This window comes from Hemitrygon akajei, chromosome 1 (assembly GCF_048418815.1).
Source record: "Hemitrygon akajei chromosome 1, sHemAka1.3, whole genome shotgun sequence".
NCBI classification, from domain to species: domain Eukaryota; kingdom Metazoa; phylum Chordata; class Chondrichthyes; order Myliobatiformes; family Dasyatidae; genus Hemitrygon; species Hemitrygon akajei.
This window is the reverse complement of record NC_133124.1, coordinates 96,245,265-96,271,919: the sequence shown is the minus strand read 5'-3', so window position 1 is coordinate 96,271,919 and position 26,655 is coordinate 96,245,265. Positions and strand designations below refer to the sequence as shown.

The window sequence follows — 26,655 nt, the reverse complement described above, 5'->3', positions numbered from 1 at the left end:
ATTTGTCTATGAAATAACATGGACCAATGCTGCTGGTACACAAGCCAAGGCCTGATCAACCCTAACTGGGTTGCTTGGGCAAAGATGTCTGATGTTGAAAGACCTGAAAAACTCAATGACACCAGGTTACGTCACTGATAACGTGTCCCAGTGCTTCCTAGTATGTAACTCAGCATCAGATAGAGTGCAGAAGAGGTTTACCAGGATGCTGCTTGGATCAGAGGACATGATCTATGAGGAGAGGATGGACAGATTTGAATATGTTTTCTCTTGAGCAGCATAGGCTGTGGGCAGACCAGACAGAAGTTTATAAGATTAAAAGAGGCATAGGTCAGTGAGATTAAATACATTCAAAGTCTTTTATCCAGACAAGAAATGTCAAATATGAGAGAGCATGCATTTAAGGCTCAAAGTTCAAACTAATTTTCTTTTCAAAGTCTATATATATTGCCATCTACTCCCCTCAAATTCATTTACTTGCAGGCATTTACAGGGAAAAAAGGAATACAATAGAACTTATGAAAAATTATAAATAACAGACTCTCAAACATCCAACCTATAAAAGAATACAAATTGTACAGAAATAACAAAGATAAATTAATAATACTGAGAGCATGAGTTGTAGATTCCTTGGAAGTGGATACAAGTTCGGGGAGCATAAGTTTGAAACCGATCAAATGTTGAAAAACCTTAATAGAGTGTAAGTGGAGAGAATGTTTCCTATGGTGGGAGAATCGAGGAACAGAGTATGCAGCCTCAAAATAAAGTGGCTTCCTTTTAGAATGGAAATGAGGAGGTAGAGCTTGGTGAATCTGTGGAATTCGTTGTCACAGGTAGCTGTGGAGCTCAAGTCTTTATACATATATATTGAAGGCATAGGTTGATAGATTTTTGATTGACCATGGCATGAAGGGATACAGGGAGAAGACAGGAAATTGGGGCTGAAAAAAAAAAGGATCAGCCACAATGAAATAGTGGAACAGAATTAATGGGCCAAATTGCCTGATTCTGCTCCTATACCTTATGGTCTTTCAAGGAGATGTGCAGGGCAAATTTTTCACACAGGGAGCTGGGCAGTAGCAGAGGCAGATTAAATAGAGGTGCTTAAAAGGCTCCAAGGTACATGAATATACCGAGAATTCAGGGATCGGGGCATTGTGTAAACACAAGGGATTAGTTTTGTCAGGCATTTAGTTCCTAGTTTAATTAGTTCATCACAACATGGTGGGATGAAAGGCTTGTTCTTTAGTGCTGCTCTGCACTCAGTGCCAGTTTATTAGGTATACCTGTACACCTGCTTATTCTTGTAAATAGCTAATCAGACAATCATGTGCCAGCAACTCAATGCATAAATTTATGCAGATATCATCAAGAGAATCAGTTGCAATTCAGACCAAACAGCAAAATTGAGAACAAATGTGATCCAAGTGACTTTGACTGTTGAATGATTACTGGTGCCAGATGGGATGATTTGAGTATCTTAGAAACTGCAGATCTCCTGCAATTTTCACGCACAAAAGTAAAATAAAATAGTTTACAGATCACGATGTAAAAAACAAAGAAAATTCCAGTCAGCAGTAGTTCCGAGGGCAGAAGTGCTTTGTTAATGAAAGAGGTGAGAGGAGAATATCAAGAGTAGTTCAAGCTATCAGGAAGGCAACAGAAATGCAACTAACCACATGTTAAAACAGCAATATGCAGAAAAGCATTTCCGAATGCAGAACACATTGAACCATGAAGTGGATAGACTACAGTAGCAGAAGACCACGAACGTACACTCTTGTTACTTCATTAGATACTAAAGGTACACTCAGCCCTCCTTATCCGTGGGGGATTGGTTCTGGGACCCCCCCGCGGATACAAAAAAACATGGATGGCCATTTGAGTATATGTTCTGAGTTCTGAGGTGACAGGTCATGTGATTAAACATCTCCAAAGTGTTGGCAACACAACTTCAAGGTGATGGATGTGGCTTACCTTCCTCGTTTAATTCATACATCTGGATGAGATGTGATACATTCTCCCTCGTCACATTCTCCCTTTGTTCCTTCCATAGGAACTCCTGGAGTTTTCCTACACCGATCAGCTGCTCCTTGTTGCAGTAGAAATCAAAGATGGTGGTGATCTCTTAGCGGTCCGTGAGAATGTGATAAAACTCTTTGATCTCCCTGTCACAGATGGTACTGTCTTTTGACTTGTCACATTTCTGAGGGTGGAAGAGAGGTCCAAAGACAGTTATGATGAAAGAACGGCCAAAATTGTGTTGCTATTGAATCTGTGCTGCCTTCACCCCAGTGAAGACAGTTCATCTCATTCAACCACTTTGCCCGAGAGTGTAGGGCAGCATTAAGAAGAGGGACGCCTCACGTCTTAATAAGCTGGTAAGGAAGGCGGGCTCTGTCGTGGGCAAAGTACTGGAGAGTATAACATCGGTAGCTGAGCGAAGGGCGCTGAGTAGGCTACGGTCAATTATGGAAAACCCTGAACATCCTCTACATAGCACCATCCAGAGACAGAGAAGCAGTTTCAGCGACAGGTTGCTATCGATGCAATGCTCCTCAGACAGGATGAAGAGGTCAATACTCCCCAATGCCATTAGGCTTTACAATTCAACCGCCAGGAGTAAGATATGTTAAAGTGCCGGGGTTGATTGTATTTAATGTATTTAAGTAAACTACTTAAGAACTTTTTAAAAGCTATTATTAATGCTTTTTGAGAGAGTGATTTAGAGGCATATCATATTTTTACTGAGTTAAGTATTGTATGTAATTAGTTTTGCTACAACAAGTGTATGGGACATTGGAAAAAATGTTGAATTTCCCCATGGGGATGAATAAAGTATCTATCTATCTATCTATCTATCTATCTATCTATCTATCTATCTATAAGAAAGTGTGTGCTAGCATTGGAGAGAGTCCAGAGGAGGCTTACTGAAATCATCCTGGGAAAGAAAGCATTATTGCATGAGGAACATTTGAAGACTCTGGACTAGTGCTCACTGGAGATTATAAGAATGAGGTTTGGGGATGGCGGTGGGGGGGGGGGGGGGGGAATCTCATTGAAAACTACCACATATTGTAGGACCCAGATACAGTGGATGTGAAGAAGATGCTTCCTATAGTGTGTGACTCTGGGGCCAGAAGGCACAGCCTAAGAATTGAAGGATGTCCTTTTACAGATGTTGGGTGATTTATTTAGCCAGAGGCTGGTGACACTATGGAATTCATTGTGCCAAATGGCTGTGGAGGGCAAGTTGATGGCTATATTTAAAGTGGTGGTTGCTAGGTCCTTGATTAGTAAGGGAGTTGAAGGTTATGGAGAGGAGGCAAGAGAATGCAGTTGAGAGGGATAATAAATCCACCACGATGCAATTGCAGAATTGACTGAATGTCCTAATTTGCTCCAATGTCTTATATTCTTTTGGACTTATGGTCAGTGGAGCAACACAGAAAAAATGCTGCAGGAACTCGGCAGGTCAGACAGCATATATTAAGAGAAGTAAACAGTCAGCCTTTTGGGCTAAGATCCTTCACCAGGACTGGAAAGGAAGGGAGCAGAAGTGAGAACATAAAGGCACGGGAGTCTGGTAGGAGAAGATGGCAGGTTATAGGTGAGACCAGATGATGGGGAATGTGGCTAAGTGGGGAGGAAAGGATGAAGTAAGAAGCTGGGAGATGATTGGTGGAAGAGCTGAACGGCTGAAGATGAAGGATTCCAATAGGAAACAAGAGTGGACCATGGGAGAATGAAAAGGAGGAGGAGAACAAGAGGAAAGTCATGGGCGGGTGAGAGCTTAAACATAAAGAGGAATGGAGAAAGATTGAAGGGCAAACAGGGAGAAAACACCATGATGGAGAAAAATCCAATCTTCAATAACATCACCCTTTCACCTCAGCTGGCTAATTTTATAAAATTAAAATAAGCTCAATAATTTTATTGAGCTAATTTTATTGATCACAGCTCAATAACCTTCATCTGGTGACGGAGAGTGAGGAGGTGATAGTAGCTATAGGTAAGTAGTCACACTGGGGCCTTGGGAGACAGATAAGTTGCTAAAAGTCAGGAGAAGAAAGGACAAGAGTTAGATGCGGGAGACTAGCCCTGTGGCTGTCCCCCTTAACAATAAGTACTCCTGTTTGAGTACTGTTGGGAGGGGTGGCCTAGCTGTGGGAAGGAACAGTGGATGCACCTCTGGCATAGAGTCTGGCCCTGTGGCTCAGAAGTGGGTAGGGAAAGTAAGAGGATGGCAGCAGTGATAAGAGACTCATTAGGACCTCTTTTGGGGCAGGTGTGACCTGTGCAAAAAGTACGGGTTGCACTTGAATCTGAGGGGGACCCATATCCTGGTGGGGAGGTTTGCTACAGCTATTGGGATGAGTTTGAGCTGGAATTGCTGGGGGTGGGAACCAAAGTGAAGAGATGGAAGAAGAGGCTGTTGGCTCACAAATACAGAAAGCTTGTAGACAGTGCGAGAGGGAGGATAGAGAAGGGACACACTCAGACCGATGGTTTGAGATGTGTTCATTTTCAAACAAGGAACATTATGAACAGAGAGGATGAGCTTAGAGCATGGATCAGTACTGAGAGCTATGATGTTGTGGCCATTACAGAGACTTAGAATGGTTACTTAGAGTGCCAGGCTTTAAATGTTTCATAAAGGGCAGGGAGGGAGGCAAAAGAGGTGGGGGTGTGACACTGCTGATCAGAGATAGTGTCACAGTAGCAGAAAAGGAAGAAGTCATGGAGGGATTGTCTACGGAGTCTCTGTGGGTGGAAGTCAGGAACAGGAAGGGGTCAAAAAACTCTACTGCGTGTTCCACCATGCTTCTGGCACTAACATAGCATGCTCACAACTTACTAAAGCACACCCATCTGTGTTTGAAATGTGCAAGGACTTGGAGGAAAAGCACATGGGCACAGAGAAAACATATAAATTACAGTCAGTGATGAGATTTGAACCCACATCCGTGATCACTGGCACTGTAAAATGATTGTACTAACCAGAGAAATCCAGGGATTTGTTGTTAAAGAAAGGTATATTCATGGACAAGTTTATCTTCTCCTTGCTATCTCAATCATTGCTGAAAACCAGACAAGAGTCTTAGACTGCAGCCTTAGAGATGCAGCTGCCATCCGGAAGACCTACAAGGAGTTAGAAGTCTTGCTCACCAATATGAATAAGTCAGGCCAAGCTGGAAAGTTCAAAGCCTGGACCTACCAGGATGTTGAATAACCTTGATAGAGTGTAAGTGGAGAGAATGTTTCCTATGGTGGGAGAATCGAGGACCAGAGTATACTGCCTCAAAATAAAGTGGCTTCCTTTTAGAATGGAAATGAGGAGGTAGAACGTGGTGAATCTGTGGAATTCGTTGTCACAGGTAGCTGTGGAGCTCAAGTCTTTATACATATATATTGAAGGCATAGGTTGATAGATTTTTGATTGGCCATGGCATGAAGGGATACAGGGAGAAGACAGGAAATTGGGGCTGAGAAAAAAAAAATGGATCAGCCACAATGAAATAGTGGAATAGAATAAATGGGCCAAATTGACTGATTCTGCTCCTATATCTTATGGTCTTTAAATGAGATGCGCAAGGCAAATTTTTCACACAGGGAGGTGGGTACGTGGAACATGCTGCCTCGGGCAGTAGCGGAGGAAGATAAAATAGGGGTATTTAAAAGGCTCTTAGGCACATAAATACGCAGAGAATGCAGGGATCAGAGCATTGCGGATACACAATGGATTAGTTTTGTCAGGCATTTAGTTACTAGTCTAATTAGTTCATCACAACATGATGGACAAAGGGCTTGTTCTTGAGTAGTGCTTTTCTGCACTCAGTGCCCAGTTTATTAGGTACACCTGTATACCGGATTATTTTTGTAAAATCTAATCAGCCAATCATGTGCCAACAACTCAATGCATAAAAGTATACAGATGTCATAAAGAGATTCCAGTTGTTATTTGGACCAAACAGCAGAATTGAGAACAAATGTGATCCAAATGACTTTGACTGTTGAATGATTGCTGGTGCCAGATGGGATGATTTGAGTATTTCAGAAACTGCAGATCTCCTGCAATTTTCATGCAGAACCATCTCAGGAGTTTACAGATCATGATGTAAAAAAACAAAGAAAATTCCAGTCAACAGCAGTTCCGAGGGCGGAAGTGCCTTGTTAATGAGAGAGGTTAGCGGAGAATATCGAGAGCAGTTCAAGCAATCAGGTGGGCGACAGAAACGCAACTCTGGCAGGTTATATGTGAAACCAGATGATGGGGAATGTGGCTGAGTGGGGAGGAAAGGATGAAGTAAAAAGCTGGGAGATGATTGGTGGAAGGGCTGAAGATGAAGGATTCTAATAGGAAACGAGAGTGGATCATGGAAGAATGAGGAAGAGGAGGGGAATGAGAAGAAATTCATGGGCAGGTGAGAGCAAAGGGGTTGAGAGTTGAACCATACAGAGGAATGGAAAAAGATTGAAGGGCAAACGGGGAGAAAACATCGTAAACAAGAAAAATCCAATCTTCAATAACATCACCCTTATTCCTCAGCTGCTCCAGAGAAAATAGTCCCAGTCTATTTAAGAGTCAAGTCTCCAGTCCCAGTAATACAATCTGGTGTTGGTGGGATGTGCTCCACCTTCAGTAGCCCAGGCAAATGTTTCAGTCTGACACTGTCCTCAGCAGAGCTCTGGTGTACGTCCATAGGACTCCCTTTCTAGACACAACATGGTCTTCGTGGATGGGGAGAAAGCTGATGTCACAAATTCCACAGAACTGCACTGATCAGCAGAGCCCTGTCTGGTTGGTGCCTGTTGTTTGGATAAAGCCTATTCAGCTCCTTAACTCAGGTGAGGGCATCTTCACATTGAAGATCCTGTACAGCAGCTTGTCCCCTAGAATAGCTTTCATGTGTTACGCCATGACCTTCTCCTGTTCTATGCTGCAATGGCTTTTCAGGAACAGGATGAGGGAGTAGGGAGAGACCTGGAATCAAACACCTCATCATGTTGGCATGGAGACCAAGCTTCTGCCTGCAGTTGGGGGACAGCAATGGAGCACTCTGTTTCTCGAGAAATTGGCATCCATAGAATTCGTCCTCATTTATGGGGACCCAGGCCTCAATTGTGCCCACTGGTGGGAAGCAACTCCGTGATATTAGTATTAGTTCATTGTTGTCACATGGACCAAGGTGTGACATGTCACCTGTCAAAATGGTTGTTGTGACGTGTCTAGTGTGGGAGTGTTATGGGTAGTTCTTATTACTCTCAGCTTCCGCTGCTGGGTAGCTGTCTTGTAAAAAGCAGAGCTGAATGTGTAAGACTTTCCCTGCTGTGTACATAGCCTTTCCAACAGGTGGCACATGGAAACTGAACTTGTTTCAGACTCAGATTGAACTACACAGGATGGGTAGGAGGTCTGGCCCCTGTACACATAGTGTGCAGGCCCACCAGTGTGTGGACACTCTCTGGTGCTCGTGAGCCAGATCCCCAGCTTTGGGTAAATAGCCCCACTGCCTTGTGGGCAGCCTTGGGAGAGATGAAGGCTACAGAAGTAAACCCAGACAGTAAATCTGGAACGGAGCCCCTAAGGCAGCTGGACATCATTGAACATCCTTCCAGCAGCTTCTGTAGCCAAGCTGGTGCCAAACATATTTCATCATAAGCTTTCATTTAGACTACACTGGTGAGGCCAAGAGGGAGATCTTGACAACTGTGCATCTCAGGATCTCCACACCTTGCCCCCAGGCTTGCAATGATCATCATCATCACCCGCTGTCCTTTCAGAGAGACAGATGCCAACCATTACCACCAAGAAACAGTGAGAAGTTTGTCTTGGAGACTATTCATACAGCTCAAAATATAACAACAGTGCAGTGAAGCAGAACAATGTACAAAAATAAACAGAATAAGATGATATATTGATAGAGTGGATAGCCAGAGGGCAGCAATGGCAAATAAGGGGAGGCATAATTTAAAGCTGATTAAAGGAAAGTACTGCATGGGGGGGTTTGTCAGGAGTAAAATTTTTTTTACCCAGAGTGGTGGAATGCATTGCCAGGGATAGCGGTAAAGGCAGATACATTCAGGACATTTAAGAAACTCATAGATGGACACATAGATGATAGAAAAACAGACCTCTGTGTGGGAGAAGAGCGTCAGTTTGATGTTAGAGTTGGTTAAAAGTTCAGCACATCATTGTGGACCAAAGGGTCTGTACAGAGATGTATTCTTCTATGTTTTATGTGCTAAAGCATAAAAGCTACAGAGAAAGGGCAGTTCAGGCAAACAATAAAGTAAAAGATCATATCAAGTTGGATTGTAAAGTCAAAGTTCCATCTTATCACACAAGCTTTGATCTGGCAAGGTGCAGTTGTTATGATTTGGTATGACCATACCAACTGTACCTTATACAGTACTCCATTACTCCACTTTATGAACCCTTATGGAACACTCTATGATTTTATCTACCTGTGATCCATTTTCAATGAATTATGGATCTGTATTCCAAGAGACTTTGTTCTACTACACACCACAGTGTCCTACCATTCATTATGTTATTCTTACCCAGATTCTAAAACTAGATGATTAGCTTTATTTGTCACATTTACATCACAACATCAAAACACACAGTGAAATCTGTCATTTGTGTCAATGACCAACATAATCCAAATATCTGGTTTAGAGGAATCTTGGCACATGAGATTATCTTGGAGAGGCATTTGGACAGCATGGACCAGCTGGGCCAAAGAGCCTGTTCCTGTGGTATATAATACTATGAATATGGTATATAATTAAAGACTTCTGCAAATTTCTACAGATGCACCTTAGAGAGCATTCAAACTGGTTGCATCGCTGTCTGCAATGGAGCAACAATTGCACAGGATCAGAAAAAGCAGCAGAAAGTTGTAAACTCTGCCAGCTCTGTCATGGGCTCTAGCCTCCCAAGCATCGAGCACATCTTCAGAAAATGATGCCTTAAAAAGGTAGTATCCATTATTAAGGAATGCCATCATCTAGGACAAACCCTCTTCTCTTTGCTACCATTATGTAGGAGGTGCAGGACCCTGAAGACACACTCAATGTTTCAGGTACAGCTTCTTCCCCTCCACCATCAGATTTCTGAATGGACAATTAACCCATGAACACTTCCTCAATATTTTTTCTCTATTTTCTGCTACTTGCTTTTTTTTGCATTACATATTCATATAAGATATAAAATAGATTACAATTCTAATTGCAATTTATTATTTTTATTATAATGTATTGCAATATACTGCTGCTAGAAAACATCAAAACTCATGACATCTGCCTGTGATATTAGACCTGATTCTGATTCAGATTAAAATAGCGTGTAAGGTAATGCATTTGGGGATGGACATGCACATTTCCATCTGGTTGGAATTAATGCCAAATGTGAAAGACTGGTGACAGATTCCTCATTACCCAGTTGTCCGATCCTCACTGTCACTTCCAAACACACTTTCCAACTTTTAGGAAAACCAAGTCTACAACACAGGGTTGCATGGAACAGTGTCAGCTCACCTGAAAGGCATAATTATTTTTTACTTGCATGACGACCCTGAAGGGCATTTTTAAGGAGAGGGAGGAGCCGTGATAAATGACCGGCTCACCGTTCTGTCCATTTCCAACAGCCCAGTTCCGTCCAGCGGCAGCCTTTATTGAGTTCACTGAAGACGAGAGAGGACAGGACATACAATACAAATACAGTACAGGCCCTTCACCAACCTTTTAATTTACTCCAAGATCAAACTAACCCTTCCCTCTAACATAGCCCTCCATTTTTATTTCATCTATATGCTATCAAAGAGTGCCTGAAATGTTGCTAATATCTGCCTCCGCGTAGACCCTGGCTGGGCATTCTGACATATTCACCTCGCAGCAGTTCTTTCCTCCAATCAGCTTAAAATTATGCTCTGGCATATTTATGCCCTGAGAAAAGTCTCTGGCTGATCACTTTATCTATGCCTCCTATCATGGGTCGCAGATTCTGTGGAACATCACTGGTCACCGAACTCCAGGCAGTTTACAATCCAATTACAACCAGCCTCTGCGTTCTTTGGGCAATCCAATTCTGAATCCACCAGCCAAGATTCCTGGATCCTCTGCATTCTTTCCAACAACTTCATTATTCCTGCAGTAGGGTGACCAAAATTGAACACAATACCTATGTGCAGCTCCGCCAACGTTGAGACATCTTTGTACTCAGTGACTTACTGATGAAAGCCAGTGTGCCAAATGCCTTCCTGTCTCCCTGTCACTTCACTTTAGGATGGGTAACAGCTTCTTCCCCAAGCCTGAGACTTCTGAACATTCTGCTACCACACAGAACACACTATTTAAGACAGTGCCAGTAGTATTATACTATTGTATATGCACTTTATGTCAACTTGCACATAGACAGATTAAAATTATTATCTGTTAATATTATTGTGTTAGTATTGTTTTATATTCTGTATGTGATAGATGTGCTGTGTTTTGCACCTTGGTCCCAGAGTAATATTGTTTAATTTATCTCATACATGTGTATGGATGAATGACAATAAAAATGATCTTGAACTTCAGCACAACATTTCAGGCAACCAAATATTTCTACTTCAAAGTCCTTCTGTTCTACAACACTTTCCAGGGTTCTGTCATCCACTATAAAGGTCCTATTCTGGTTTGACTTCCCAAAAAAGCAAAACATTGCATTTATCTGAATTAAACTCCATTTGCCATTCCTCATACCACGTAGCCAGTTGATCAAGATCCCTCTGTTAACCCTGATAACCATTTTCACTGTCTATGATACCAGTAATCTTTTGCAATGACCACAGCCACAGGATTTTCACTATGCCAGGCCCACAATGATCATACACCATAAAGCTGTAAGACCATAAGATATTACAGCAGAATTACACCAGTCAGCCCATTAATTCTACTCCATCATTCCATCATGGCTGATTTATTAACCCTCTCAATTTCATTCTCCTGCCTTCTCCCCATAACCTTTGAAGCATTTAATAATCAAGAACCTATCAACCGCTGCTTTAAATGTGCCAAATAATTTAGCCTCTAAAGCTGCCTCTGGCAATGAATTCCACAGATTTACCACCTCCAGCCGAAGAAATTCCTCCCATCTCTGTTCTAGAGGGATGTCTTTCCATTTTAAGGCTGTGCCCTCCAGTCTGAAGCTCTCCCAGTATAGGAAACGTCCTCTCCACATTCACTCTATCCAGGCCTTTCAATAGGTTCAATGAGATTTGCCTCCCCAAAATTCCCTCTTAACCTTCTCAATCCCATCAAGTACAGTCCCAGAGACATCAAGCATTTCTCATACATTAAGATTTTTATTCCTGGGATTATTCTTGCAAACCTCCTCTGTACTAGCACATCTTGTCTTGGGAGCGGGGCCCAAAAGTGTAAGAAATTTGCATGTTTTCTCCTGTGACTGCATGTGTTTCCTCCGGATGCCCTGGATTTCACCCACAGTCCAAAGACATACCAGTTAGTTGGTTAATGGGCTTTGTAAATCGTCCTGTGATTAGGCTAGTATTTCATAGTTGGGTTGTTGGACAGCGTGGCTCATTGGGCCTAAGGGCCTTTTCTGTTCTGTATCTCAAAATAAAATAAATAAAATTGAATTGATCACAGTATTTTAAATGAATTTTAACCAACACTTTACAAAGTCTTAGCAGTATATCTTCCTTTATATTCAGGCCTCTTGACACATTCTAAGACCCTTTCAATTCCTCTTTTGAGAAATCCTAGGCCACATTCTCCAGCCTCCACCCCCTCACATTAGCCAAAACCAGGCTTAGAGAAAACCTCTGCTGTCATCTAATCTCAAGCCTGCTTCTGCAATATGGAGCCAGTACCTCATGTAGGCCTTGGTGCTGCTGATAGCATCCAGCAGATCCACGATCAGGTATTTATTCTGAGTGGAAGAAGTGTAATATTGATTGACCGGCTTTGTTAAGTCTTGGTAAACCTTGTTGTGTTCTTGGTTGAAAATGTCCTCTCCTGGTGACATCAGGAAGAACAGAAAACTGTCCTTGGTCATGAAGAAATGACACTTCGTTAAGAAAAGAACACACTGCTGTTAATACCATTCATGTATTACCTACACTGTAGTTAGGGTTATGATTTCTTAAGATTAGCTTTATTTTTCACATGTACATCGAAATACAGAAACATGCGGTGAAATGTGTTATTTTCAGTCAGTGACCAGCATCATCCGAGAATGTGCAGAGGGCAGCCCACCAGTTCCACCATGCTTCTGGCACTAACATAGCATGCTCACAACTTATCAACATTGTACTAAAGAGGTTCACCCTCTTGGAAGCTGTCGGAACAGAAGACACTGCCAGTCTGAGAAGCAGACAGGTCTACGAGTGAAAAATTGGCACTGAAGCAAAGCCAAAGAGACAGACGTCAGGCAGAGCCATGGTAGTAGGGGACTCCATAGTGAGAGGTACAGAAAGGGGTTTCTGCGGCAACAGGCGGGATTTAAGGATGGTGTTTTGCCTCCCTGGAGCCGGGATCCAGGATGTCACGGACCGATTGCAGGGCACCCTCAAGGGTGAGGGTGAACAGCCGGAAATGGTAGTGCATGTCAGCACAAATGACGTTGGGAAGAAGAGGAAAGAAATTCTGCAGCGTGATTTCAGAGAACTCAGAAGAAGGCTGAAAAGCAGGACCTCCAGGGTGGTTATCTCCGGTTTGCTTCCAGTTCCTCGTGCTAGTGAGGGCAGGAAGAGGGAGATACGGGATCTCAATGTGTGGCTGAGGAGCTGGTGCAGCAAGCAGGGTTTTAGATTCTTAGTCCACTGGGATCTGTTTTGGGGTAAGGATAAATTGTACAAAGGAGGCAGGTTGCACCTTAACAGGCGGGGGACCAGCATTCTGACAGGCAGGTTTGCCACTGCTATATGGGTGTGTTTATACTAATAAGTGGGGGGAAGGAGATGAACTGGAAATATAAGGATGGAGTTAAAGGGAAAGAGAGAACAAGAAAAGTTAAGAAAGACAACAGATATAAAGGGACAGAAAGCTCAGGAAGGGATCGGAGAGTATGGCCAAGTACAACAGGGATCAATGTGAGAAGTGAGGGGAGTAATGGATTAAAAGTATTATATATGAATGCACGAAGTATATGAAGTAAAGTGGATGAGCTTGAGGCTCAGTTGGAAATTGGCAAGTATGATGTTGTGGGAATAACAGAGACATGACTGCAAGAGGACCAGGGCTGGGAAATGAATATTCAAGGTTATACGTTTTATCAAAAGGATAGACAGGTGGGCAGAAGGGGTGGGGTGGCTCAGCTGGTGAGGAATGAAATTCAGTCCCTTGCGAGGGGTGATATAGAATCAGGAGATGTAGAGTCAGTATGGATAGAACTGAGAAATTGTAAGGGCAAAAAGACCCTAATGGGAGTTATCTACAGGCCCCCAAATAGTAGCCTGGATATAGGGTGCAAGTTGAATCAAGAACTAAAATTAGCATGTCACAATGGGGGATTTCAACATGCAGGTAGACTGGGAAAATCAGGTTGGTACTGGACCCCAAGAAAGGGAGTTTGTGGAGTGTATCCGAGATAGATTCTTAGAGCAGCTTGTACTGGAGCCTACCAGGGAGAAGGGAATTCTGGATTTAGTGTTGTGTAATGAACCAGATTTGGTAAGGGAACTCGAGGTAAAGGAGCCATTAGGAGGTAGTGACCATAATATGATAAGTTTTAATCTACAATTTGAGAGGGAGAAGGGAAAATTGGAAGTGTCAGTATTACAGTTGAACAAAGGGGACTATGGAGCCATGAGGGAGGAAGTATCCAAAGCTGACTAGAAGGATACCCTAGCGGGGATGACAGTGGAACAACAATGACAGGTACTTCTGGGAATAATACAGAAGGTGCAGGATCAGTTCATTCCAAAGAGGAAGAAAGATTCTAAGGGGAGTAGGGGGTGACCATGGCTGACAAGGGAAGTCAAGGACAGTATAAAAATAAAAGAGAAGAAGTATAACATAGCAAAGATGAGCAGGAAGCCAGAGGATTGGGAAACTTCTAAAGAGCAACATAAAATGGCAATATGGGGAGAAAAGATGAGGTACAAAGGTAAGTTAGCCAAGAATATAAAGGAGAATAGTAAAAGTTTCTTTAGGTATATGAAGAGGAAAAAATTAGTTAAGACCAAAGTTGGGCCCTTGAAGGCAGAAACGGGTGAATTTATTATGGAGAACAAGGAAAGGCAGATGAGTTGAACAGGTACTTGGATCTGTCTTCACTAGGGAAGACACAGACAATCTCCCAGATATAATAGTAGCCAGAGGACCTAGGGTAACAGAGGAACTGAAGGAAATTCACATTAGGCAGAAAATGGTGTTGGGTAGACTAATGGGACTGAAGGCTGATAAATCCCCAGGGCCTGATGGTCTGTATCCCAGGGTACTTAAGGAGGTGACTCTTGAACTCGTGGATGCACTAGTAATCATTTTCCAATGTACTATAGATTCAGGATCAGTTCCTGAGGATTTCAGGGTAGTTAATGTTATCCCACTTTTTAAGAAAGGGGGAGAGAGAAAACAGGGAATTATAGACCAGTTAGCCTGACATCAGTGGTGGGGAAGATGATGGAGTCAATTATAAAAGATGAAATAGCGGCACATTTGGATAGCAGTAACAGGATTGGTCCAAGTCAGCATGGATTTACGAAGGGGAAATCATGCTTGACTAACCTTCTTTAATTTTTTGAGGATGTAACTATGAAAATGGACAAGGAAGAGCCAGTGGATGTAGTGTACCTGGACTTTCAGGAAGCCTTTGATAAAGTCCCACATAGGAGATTAGTGGGCAAAATTAGAGCACTCGGAAGAAGGCTGAAATGAGGGTATTGGGGGTAGGGTACTAACATGGATAGAAAATTGGTTGGCAGACAGGAAGCAAAGAGTAGGGATTAACGGGTCCTTTTCAGAATGGCAGGCAGTGACTAGTGGGGTACCGCAAGGCTCGGTGCTGGGACTGCAGCTATTTACAATATACATTAATGATTTAGATGAAGGGATTAAAAGTAACATTAGCAAATTTGCAGATGACACAAAGCTGGGTGGCAGTGTGAAATATGAGGAGGATGTTAGGAGAATGCAGGGTGACTTGAACAGGTTGGGTGAGTGGGCAAATGCATGGCAGATGCAGTTTAATGTGGATAAATGTGAGGTTATCCACTTTGGTGGCACGAACAGGAAGGCAGATTACTATCTGAATGGTGTCCAGTTAGGAAAGGGGGAAGTACACGAGATCAAGGTGCCCTTGTTCATCAGTCACTGAAAAGTAAGCATGCAAGTACAGCAGGCAGTGAAGAAAGCTAGTGGCATGTTGACCTTCATAACAAGGGGAGTTGAGTATAGGAGCAAAGAGGTCCTTCTGCAGTTGTACAGGGTCCTGGTGAGACCACATCTGGAGTACTGTGTTCAGTTTTGATCTCCAAATTTGAGGAAGGACATTCTTGTTATTGAGGAAGTGCAGCGTAGGTTCACGAGGTTAATTCCCGGGATGGCAGGACTGTCATATGTTGAAAGATTAGAGCGACTGGGCTTGTATACACTAGAATTTAGAAGGATGAGAGGGGATCTGATTGAAACATATAATATTATTATTATTATTCTATTATTAAGGGATTGGACATGCTAGAGACAGGAAACATGTTCCCAATGTTAGGGGAGTCCAGAACCAGAGGCCACAGTTTAAGAATAAGGGGTAGGCCATTTATAATGGAGTTGAGGAAAAATCTTTTTCACCCTGAGAGTTGTGGATCTATGGATTGCTCTGCCTCAGAAGGCAGTGGAGGCCAATTCTCTGGATGCTTTCAAGAAAGAGTTAGATAGAGCTCTTAAAGATAGCGGAGTCAAAGGATATGGGGAGAAGGCAGGAACGGGTTACTGATTATGGATGATTAGCCACGATCACATTGAACAGCGGTGCTGGCTCGAAGGGCCAAATGGCCTACTCCTGCACCTGTTGTCTATTGTAAAGCACACCCATCTGTGTTTGAAATGTGCAAGGACCTGGAGGAAAAGCACAGGGGCACAGGGAAAGCATATAAATTATGTCAGTGATGAGATTTGGACCCACTTTGGTGATCGCTAGCAATGTAAAATGATTGCACTAACCAGAGAAATCCAGGGATTTGGTGTTAAAGAAAGGTAGTATCATGGGCAAGTTCTGCTTCTCCTTGGGTGGTATTCCTATCACATTCATCTCTGAAAAAAAAAACAGGTAAGAGTTTTTGATTGCAGCCTTAGAGGTGCAGCTGCCATCCGGAAGACCACCAACGAGTTGGAAGTCTGGCTTCCAAGTCACACTAAGCTGGAAATTTCAAGGTCTGAATGTACCAGGATGGCATACTTCCCTGAATCTACCACCCATGCTGGTATAAGAGGTACTCATGTCAAAGGTTGAGGCTCTTGAAAGAAAGATCAGTAGCTACCTTTGAAGATGGCTGGGGCTCCAATGCCGTCTGAACAGCATTGCTCTATATGGGTGGGCGAATAAACTACAACTTTCCTGCAGCAGCCTAAATAAGGCATTTGTTGTTGCCCCTAGAAGAGAATTGCTGCTGTACAGAGATTCCAGTGACCACAACGTCCTGTCAGCAGGCACTGATGTCTGGTCTGGCAGGAAATCAAAGGCCAAGGATGCAGTGAAGATGGCTGAGTCACATCTCAAGCACAAGGATCTGGTAGGGATATTGACGTCTGGTTAGGCAGAGCTGGGCAACTTCCCTACAACACATTTTTCAGGGCTCACAGTAGGGACAGACACAAACTGGTCCATGAAGGGTTCTGAGCAGCTACCAAGGAAGTACATACCACCAGGATGTTGGGAATGGGGTAACACGGAGTTTGGATAAGGTAGGAGGGTGTACTGATAAGGAAGAGCTTCCAGCATCTGGCAGGTAGAACCCCTGCAAATTAAATTCACAATCCTGGTTGGGTATGATGACCTACCTAGTCCAGTGAACCTTATTAACTTAGGACAAAAGTGAGGCACCATCATGTCTTCTTTGCCATGGCAGAGGGACCCTGGAACACATCCTTAGCAGCTGCCCAAAAGCCTTGAGACAAGGATGCTATGGCTGGTGCCATGACCAGGTGCTGAAGGCAGTGGCTGAAAATACCTCCTTGGCCATAACAGCCCGCACATTCCACCAACCCAGAGAGCCAAAAGCCTTTGTAAAAGCTGGAGCCCAACTACAGCCTCAGCCCAGAACACCAGCAGGCTTGCTTGCCACAGCATCTGACTGGCAACTGAAAGTCGATCTTGGCAAGCAATTAAAGTTCCTGACTTCATCGCGTCATCACTGCAGCCTGACACGATCATGGTCAGAAACCTTGAAGCAGGAGGTCATGGTACAACTGACAGTGCTAGGTAAAACCGCATATAGGTGTTCGAGTATCAGAATGCCAAATACAAGATGCTGGTAGAGCCATGCCAGAAACACAGTGGAGGACACAATGCAAGCCTATAAAAATGGGTGTAGAAGTTGTGCTGGCTGCTCACAGTGCAGAACCTACTCTTTCCTTGGCTGCAAAGAAAAGAGTCATCACGACTGTCACAGAGTCTGCTGAGTAAACTTCCAGATTGTCATAAGGGGACTTTGGGACTGGACCCAAATGCGAAACCCAGACACTGAAGTTCTAGGACCAGGACTAGGTCTGTCAGAAAAGCAAGGGAAGTGGGGATGAAACAACACTGGGCATGGACACACAGGTCCTGGATAAGACTAAAATTCAGGGCCAGGGCTAGGACTAAGACAAGGAAAGCAGGACCAGGACAAGGAACTTGGAACTAGGTGCCTGGGCTAGGACTCCGAGCCAGAGACTGGACCAGGGTCTGGAACATGGGTCTTGACTCAGGCTCAGAACCCGGATCCAGGCGAGGACATGGGACTAGGATCTTGGCAAGGACAGGATGTGGCTACAGGACCGGACAAGGTACCCCCGTATCGGGATGGGTGAGGGACCGGAACTAGATGAGGACTCGGAGCTCAGATTCAAACAGGGAACACAGTACTCCAGAACAGACCCAGAACCTAGGTCTTGGTTGGAACTAGGAACCTGGGTCTTGACTCAGAACTGGAACCCAGGTATAGGCTAGGACAAGACGTGGCTACAGGTTGTGGCATGGCTGGGCTACAAGACTGGACGAGACACATAGACAGGATGAGAACACATAGCCTTGACTAGGTCTTGGGCAGGTCGCGCAACTCCTGGGCAGGACACAGCTCGGCTTGGCTCTTGGATACGGAGCCAGGACACCTCCTTGGAGCACAGGGCCGGGATGCTTGCCAAGGATACTTGCCGAAGGAACTGCCAAGGTAAACTACCGAGGATTCAGATGGGGACAATCTAGCACAGGATGAGGAATCTCCAGCACTCAGGGCGAGGCACTCCTGGGCTGGATGAGGCACATGGACAGGTGTAGGTTGCGGGCAAGGCTTCAGAAGGAGGGGAAGGGAACAGTCCAGCAGCCTGAAGCTGCATCCCGAAGCTATTTATGGAGCCAGCCCTAAACGAGAATCAGGTGTCTCAATTAAGGCACCCAACAGAACAAGGGAGAAAACAGGAAAACCCAGAACAAGGATTAATGGACCAGACTGTGAACTGGAATGTGGAATTCATGGACCGGACTGACGCAGATGGCTATGAATCAAGAAGGATTACCTGTGGACCAATGCTGCTGGGACATAAGCCAAGGCCTGATCAACCCTGGCTGGGTCACCTGGGCGAGGATGTCTGATGTTGAATAATGTGCAATACTCAAATTACCCCAGGTTACATCACCGATTATGTGCCCCAGCACAGCCTAGGTTGTATTTCAGAATCAGAAGGAGTGCAGGAGGATTACCAGGATGCTACTTGGATCAGAGGGCATGGGATACAAGGAGAGACTGGACAAACTTTGATGTTTTCTCTAGAGCAGCGGAGGCTGGGGGGAGACTTAATAGAAGTTTATGAGATTAAAAGAGACATAGATCGCGTTGATTTAATAGACTCAGAATCTTTTATCCAGGGAAAAAATGTCAAATATGAGAAAGCATGCATTTAAAGTTCAAAGTTCAAACTAATTTTATTTTCAAAGTCTGTATATACTGCCATTTACTACTCTGAGATTAATTTACTTGCAAGCATTTACAGGATAATAAAAGAAATACAATACATTTTATGAAAAACTATAAATAACAAAGACCCTCAAACAACCAACGTGTAAAAGAATACAAACTGTGCAAAAATAACAAAAGGAATAATACGAGAGCATGAGTTGTAGGTTCCTTGAAAGTGAGTCTAAGGTGGGAGAGCATATGTTTGAAATTGATCAAATATTGAAAGGCCTTGATAGAGAGGATGTGGAGAAAATGTTTCCTATGGTGGGAGGATCGAGGACCAGAGGAGACAGCCCTAGAATAGAGTGGTGTCCTTTTAGAACAGAGGTGAGGAGGCATATCTTTAGCCAGAGTGGTGAATCTGAGGAATTTGTTGCGACAGGTGGTCGCAGAGGCCGTCTTTATGTATATTTAAGGTTGAAGCCGATGGATTCTTGATTGTTCAGGACATGAAGGGATACAGGGAGATTGGGGTTGAGAGAAAAAACTCGATCATCCATGATGAAATGGTCTCAGACTCGATGGGGCACATAGCCTAATTCTGCTCCTATATCTTGTGGTCTTATGGTCTTTAAAGAAGATGGGCAGGCCAAGTTTTTCCACACAAAGTGATGGGTGCCTGGAACATGATGCCTGAGATAGTAGCAGAGGCAGATACCATAGAGGCATATGAAAGGCTCTGGGATAGACATATGTTTATGCAGAGAATGGAGTGATCTGGGCATTGTGTAAGCAGAAATGATTTGTCAGGCATTTAATTACTCCTTTAATTAGTCATCACAACATAGTGGGGTGAAGAGCCGGTTCTTGATCTGTGTTGTTCTACACTCAGTGGCCACTTTATTAAGTACACTTGTACACCTGGTCATTATTGTAAATATCCGATCAGCCAATATGTGGCAGTAACTCGATGCATAAAAATATGCAGGTGTAGTTAAAAGGTTCAGCTGTTGTTCAGGTTAAACATCAGAATTGGGAATAAATGTAATCCAAATAATTTGGACTGGAATGATTGCTAGATGGTGGTTTGAGTATCTCAGAAGCTATGGATCCCCTGAGATTTTCACACACAGCAGTTTCAGGAGTTTACAGATTATGGTGCAAAAAAGAAAAATCCAGAGAGTCACAATTCTGATGGTGAAAATGCCTCATTAATAAGAGAGGTTAGAGTAGAATAGCCACAATGGTTCAAGCTGACAGGAAGCCGACAGTAGGTCAACAGCGGTGTGCAGAAGAGCACCTCTGAATACATTGAACCATGAAGTGGATAGACTACAGCAGCAGCAGACCACGAATATACACTCTGTGGTTACTTTATTAGGTACAGGAGGTATCCAATAACATGGCCACTGATTATATGTTTTCTCTACTGAGGTGACAAGTCAGCCCCAAAATGTTGGGAACACATCTGCAATATGACCGCTGTAGCCTACCTTCCTCGTTCACTTCATAAGTATTGATGATTTTTGCTGCGTACTCCTGAGTCATGCTCTCCGTCTGCTCCTTCCACAGTGACTCTGTAAGTGTCTCCATGCTCATCAGCTGCTCTCTTTTGCTGTAGTTATCCCAGGTCTCCTCGCACTCTGTCAGCAGGTTGTAAATCTCCCTGATCTTCTTATCATAGATGGTTCCTTCCTTTGACTTGTCACATTTTTGAGGGAGGATGATGGTGGTACCAAAGACAGCTATGATAAAAGAATGGAGGAAATTGTGCTGCTACTGAATCTGTGTCAGATTAACTTAAGTGCTAGCAGTCCACCTCACTTAACCACTTTGTACAAGAGTTTTGGGCTCCTTATATAAGAAAGGGTGTGCTGGCATTGGAGCAGCCCCAAAGGAGGTTTATGAAAATCATCCCAGGGACAAAAGCATTAATGCACGAGGAGCATTTGATGACTCCAGACCAGTGATCGCTGGAGATTAGCAGAATGAGGAATGGGCCTCATTGAAATCTATCAAATATTGAAAGGCCTAGTCCGATTGTATGTGGAGAGGATGTTTTGCATAGTGTGAGAGTCTGGGACCAGACGACACAACCTAAGGATTGAAGAATGCCCTTTTAGAGGAGCTGAGGGGGAACTTCTTCAGCCAGAGGGTAGTGAAACTATGGAATTCATTGTGACAGATGGCTGTGGAGGGCAAGACATTGGGTATATTTAAAGCAAAGGGTGATAAGTTCTTGACTAGTAAGAGAATCAAAAGTTATGAAGAAAAGGCAAGAAAATGGAGTTGAGGGGTATAATAAATCAGCTATTATGGAATAACAGAGCAGAATGATGGACTAAATGACTTAATTTACTCCCACGTCTTATATTCTTACGGTTATGGTCAGCGGAGCAACACAAAGAAAATGCTAGAGGACCTCAGAAGGTCAGACAGCATTCACGGAAAGTAATAAACAGTTGGCATTTCGGGCCAAGAACCTTCATCAGGACTGGAGAGGAATGCAGCAGAAGCCATAATAAGAAGGTATGGGGAGGGGAGGTAATACAAGCTGGCGGGTGATAGGTGAGACCAGATAAGGGCAAAGGTGGGTAAATGGGGAGGTGAGGATGAAGTAAGAAGCTGGGAGGTGATAGATAGAGGTAAAGGGCTGAAGATGAAGGAATTTGCTAGGAGAGGAGAGTGGACCATGGGAAAAAGGGAAGGAGGAGAGTTATCAGAGGGAGGTCATAGGCAGGTGAGAGCAAAGGGGATGTGAGATGAATAAGAATGAGGAATGGAGAAAAAGAGAAGGGGAAGAGGTAGAAAACACCGTAAGGGAGAAAAATCTATGTTCGATAACATCATTTCTTACCCCCAGATGCTCCAGGGAAAATAGTCCCAGTCTATCTAAGACTCAAATTCTCCAGTCCCAGTAACATCTTCTCTGCGCCTTTCCAGCCTAATGACATTATTGATGCCTGTCACTGGTGGGTGAAGGAGAAGGAAGTTGCCATGACATGCAGGTCAGGGAGGCTTGGCTGTAAGTCCAAAAATCTCACAGCCCAGGAATTTCCAGTTGTCAGGAGAGTTGGGGCTACACAGTACCATAGTGGTTCGCTATAAACTCAGGTTTTGATTTGTACCGGAGTCTGTAAGGGGTTCATACACTCTCCCCATTATTGTGTGGGTTTCCTCCATGTCTCTCATTTCCTTTCACATCCCAAGATATGTGGATTGGGGTTCATGAGTTGTCAGCATGTTATGTTGATGCTGAAGCATGAAGCAGTTATGCGATGCTCCCAACATATCAAAAGAATGTGTTAGTTGTTGACACAAATTACACTTTTCACTGTATGTTTTTGATGTACATGTGACAAATAAAGCTAACTATAAGAGTTTATACCTTCTCACTGTGACTGCATGTATTTCCTGTGGCTGATTCAGTTTAAAAAAAAGCATGGTGACCCTTGCACACTGTGCCAAGTACATAGATGGACAGTGTTCATCTTTGAAACAACATACTGCATTTCACTGTTTGCTTCGATGCAGATGACAAGTAAAGCTCATCTTTCTCTTAGGCATTGCAGTAGGGTAGCGGTTAGTGTGACGCTATTACAGCTCGGAGCGTCAGAGTTCAGAGTTCAATGCTGGCACCATCTGTACATCTTTCCCATGAGTACTTGTCTTCCCTCCGAGGGCTCCAATTTCCCTCTCACAGTCCAAAGATCTATCAGTTAATTTTTAATTGGTCATTGCAACTTGTCTTGTAATTCTGTGTGAGGCCTCCGTTGGTTAGAGTTGATGATGAATATTGCATCCTAGCTGTCTAGATATGCAAGTCTGGGCAGAGGGCAAACTGTTGCCCATGTAGCAAGCCTCCCCTCTCCACACATCTGATGAACCCCAAGGAACAGCAGAGACTGATACTGTTTAGCACAAGAAGCAAATGGGAAATCCTGGCAATTCTGGACACCCTCTACATGCCACCTTGGCTGAACAGAGTAAAGTCTAAGACAACGGTGCTGCTCCAAAAAGTACTGTATGCAGTACTTCTTACCTTCGGCCATTAGGCTCTACCATGAGTCAACCTATAGCAAGTGAAATGATGACCACCCCCCCCCCGCCTTTTCTATTAGACTTTTTAAGGTAATGTGTATTTTTTATTTATTCTTCTTACTTCTCTTTTAAATTTGTATTTCTGTGAACTTGTAATGCTACTGTGACACTGTAATTTCCTTTGGGATCAATAAAGTATCTACCTATCTATTTAGACACACACACACACTTAGGAGAGGCATGGGAAAATATGGCTGAGTGGTGCCATAACAATGACCTCTCACTCAAAGTCAGCAAGACCAAGGTACCGATTATTAACTTCAGGAGGAGGAAACCAGAGGTCTATGAGCCAATCCTCATTGGGCGATCAGTAGTGGTGAAGGTAAACAACTTTAATTTCCTTTGTCAGAAGATTTGTCCTGTATCCAGCACACAAGTGCCATTACAAAGAAAGCATGGTAGCACCTCTGCCAATGTGCTGGAATAGGAAAAGCTGACAAATAGCAGTGGATATAGGCCAGCCCTTCAACCGCCTGCATCCCCCAAAATATATACACACACAATTTAACTCTTTTCATGCTGAATTCTCCAACATCACAACTTTTTAACAAAGTATATCTCATTCAGTCAATTATTAAAGTCCTTGCAAAAATTATCTGTTCTTCCAGAAAAATCAAATTCAGATCCTTCAAATGAGAAATAAAATTATACATCCGACTGTTTTAAATTCTCTTTGTCTTGAAGCATACTGTTCCTGCACTGGTTCTTCGATCTTCAGTGGCTCGCCATCTTGTTTTTTGGATCGTTGGGTGAAATAGTGGGTTATCCACAGAAAGTTGATTCACAAATCTTACATAAAAAACTGCCCTGTATACAACAGGAATACAATCCGTAAGTTCTTATACACATTCTATTTTCTATTTCAAAATTACTCAATATCACATTTCATTTCCAAACATTTCTCAGTTACACTTCCGAACATATTTCACACAAAAATTATACAGTCAGGGCAATAAAAGTGTTTTAATTCACCAGATCTCTTGGTATGATTTGGCCAGCTGGTGGCGTAGTGGCATCAGCGCCGGACCTCGGAGCAAAGGCTCCTGAGTTCAAATCCAGCCGGCTCCCTTGCACGCTTTCCATCTGTGCTGGGTTGAACGTCGAGCTAGCAACTCGACCTCGTAAAGACAAGAAAGCCTGCAAAAACAACGCCATCATGACAGCATCCCGATGACTCCACTCAGAGTTAAGGGCTTTCTTCTTCTTCTTGGTACGATTTAACAGAACTAATTCCCGTTTACACTGTAGAGATCTTGGACCTCAATCTCTGCCGATATCATCTCACTATAGCTGGTGCTTATTTTAGCTGTGGCTACAATAAATCTCTCCTCCAGGGGTTTCACCCTGAGAATTTCCAAAAAATAGAGTAGAGATACTTCTTGTTCTGACCTTTAATGGCAGTTGGCAGTCCATTACCACCACCAACTGGACTGGAGTGTGGTATAGAGTTAAAAAAATAGAACCCCTACCAGTTCTTTATCAAATTAAAACTAAGTTACCCCAAAAAGCCCTATAGATTTTAAATAATGAAAGACAATATTGTGAATTAAAGCCACTTCCATACTTAATAGTTTTTAAATGAAAACTGTCAGCCCCCAAAGCTAGTAGTGCAGCCTCCATTTGCTTTCTTTCAACTTTATATGCTTTACATTGTAAAATAACGTATTTAACTGTTTCATGATGAAAAAACCTACACATCCCAGAGTGATGTTTTCCAACATGATACAAGGAATAACCAAGCATAGTATGCCCAATTCTAAGTCGAGTCAATATAATTCCTTCCCTTTTTGTCTTAACCCCCTTCTTCCATCAATCCAACAGTTTTATGTATTCTGTAAAGGTCTCTCCCTTTATGCCCATTTTCCCACAAATCTTATCATAATCCTCTAATTCTTAGCTCTACCAATCCCTGAGCTTCTGATTTGATACTGTTACGTACCCATGACACGTGACAGTGGTACCCTTGTCACGTGACTGGGGTTGAAGTTATACTGGACTTGAGGTAATGGTCTTGTGATGGTGGAGTGACGTCATTTTCCCACCAGTAGAGGTCATGTGACAGGTTTTTTTTTACAGGTTATAAAAGGAAGGCCCACCCTGTGAGGTGGGGCAGTTCGTGGCTAAATTTGCCAAGTTGACTTCATGCCACTGCGTGATTTAATGTGATGACGCAGTTTAGTTGAAAAATGAAGTTTTATATAATGCCTAAAGTTTAAAAGGTCATTGCCAGCAGTTTCTTTGCTGGTGGAGAGTGAAGATAAGAATTTGGAAGTTAAAGATCGAGGAGAATCGATTTTCGATGGTGGATTGGGTTCGACCTTGTGTGATCCTCATTCGGAAGGATTCCGTTGACTATTCTTGCTGTTAATCCCTGGGATGACCAGAAAGGATTTGAGAATAGTGTGGAAGGAAAGGTCAGTGCCTTTAAACCGTTACATTTCATAAAAGTATTCATGGGAAAAGTTCGACGCCAGGGATCGAAGGACAACGATGTGGAAGAGAATTTGAATCACCTTAAAAAGTCTCTCCTTTTAAAATGGACTGTGAGCTTTTGAACTTTCGGCATACCGCTTTAAAGAACTGTTTTTTTTTTCAACATCGCTGTAAGAACTGTTTTTGCTGCATCGCTTTAAGAACTGTTTAAGCTGTCGCACAGCAGCTGTTTTCCGGTTACGTTTGAGTTTGTTTACTTTTGGGGGGTTTGTTTTCAGTGTTTAATAAACGTATTATTTGTTATAAAAACCCTTTGCCTAACTCATATATATTTATTGTTGCCTGAATACGTAACATAAAAATGGGGGCTGCGTCCGGATTGGATCGTTTGAGTTTAAATGCTTGTTAACTTTTGAGTCGGTGTTTTGGAAACGGGGATTACTCGATTCTTTTGTTTGATTGGCTTGTGAGTGGTATTTGGCAACGATGAATATTGATGAGTTTCTGGATTCGCCCGACGCGGATTTGTTAGCGAAGGTGAAAAAAACTGATGTATCTGAGATAGCTCGTAGATTGCAACTTAAAGGTATTTTGAAGACTACATCAAAAGCTGTTATACAGAGAAAAATTGCATCACATTATGTGGATTTGGGTGTTTTTGATGGTTCGGTTTTAGAGTCGTTTCCAATAAGTAATCTGGAGATGCAGTTGCAAGTCGAACAAATGATGTTAGAGCAGTGTAAATTGGAAGCTGAACAGAAAAAGAGAGAGTTTGAATATGTAATGGCGGAATTAAGGTCTGGGAATCAGTCTTCTGATTCTAAAAAACCGTTTGTTGCTAGTCAAGAAATTAAATTGGTCCCTCCATTTAGTGAAACAGAAGTGGAAAGATATTTTCAACATTTTGAAACTATTGCTCGGATGTCAGACTGGCCGAAAGATAAATGGTCAGTGTTGTTACAGAGTGTAATTAAAGACAAAGCACAACAAGTTTACACAGCTTTAACTGCTGCGCAAGCAT

General features: G+C 43.0%; 1 pseudogene; it reads right to left on the bottom strand.

Annotated features, from left to right (window-relative positions):
- LOC140736563 (1-phosphatidylinositol 4,5-bisphosphate phosphodiesterase delta-3-A-like) overlaps positions 1 to 23,152 on the bottom strand; it is a 46,948-nt pseudogene extending 23,796 nt beyond the window's left edge.
- Between the last annotated feature and the right edge of the window lie 3,503 nt (positions 23,153 to 26,655).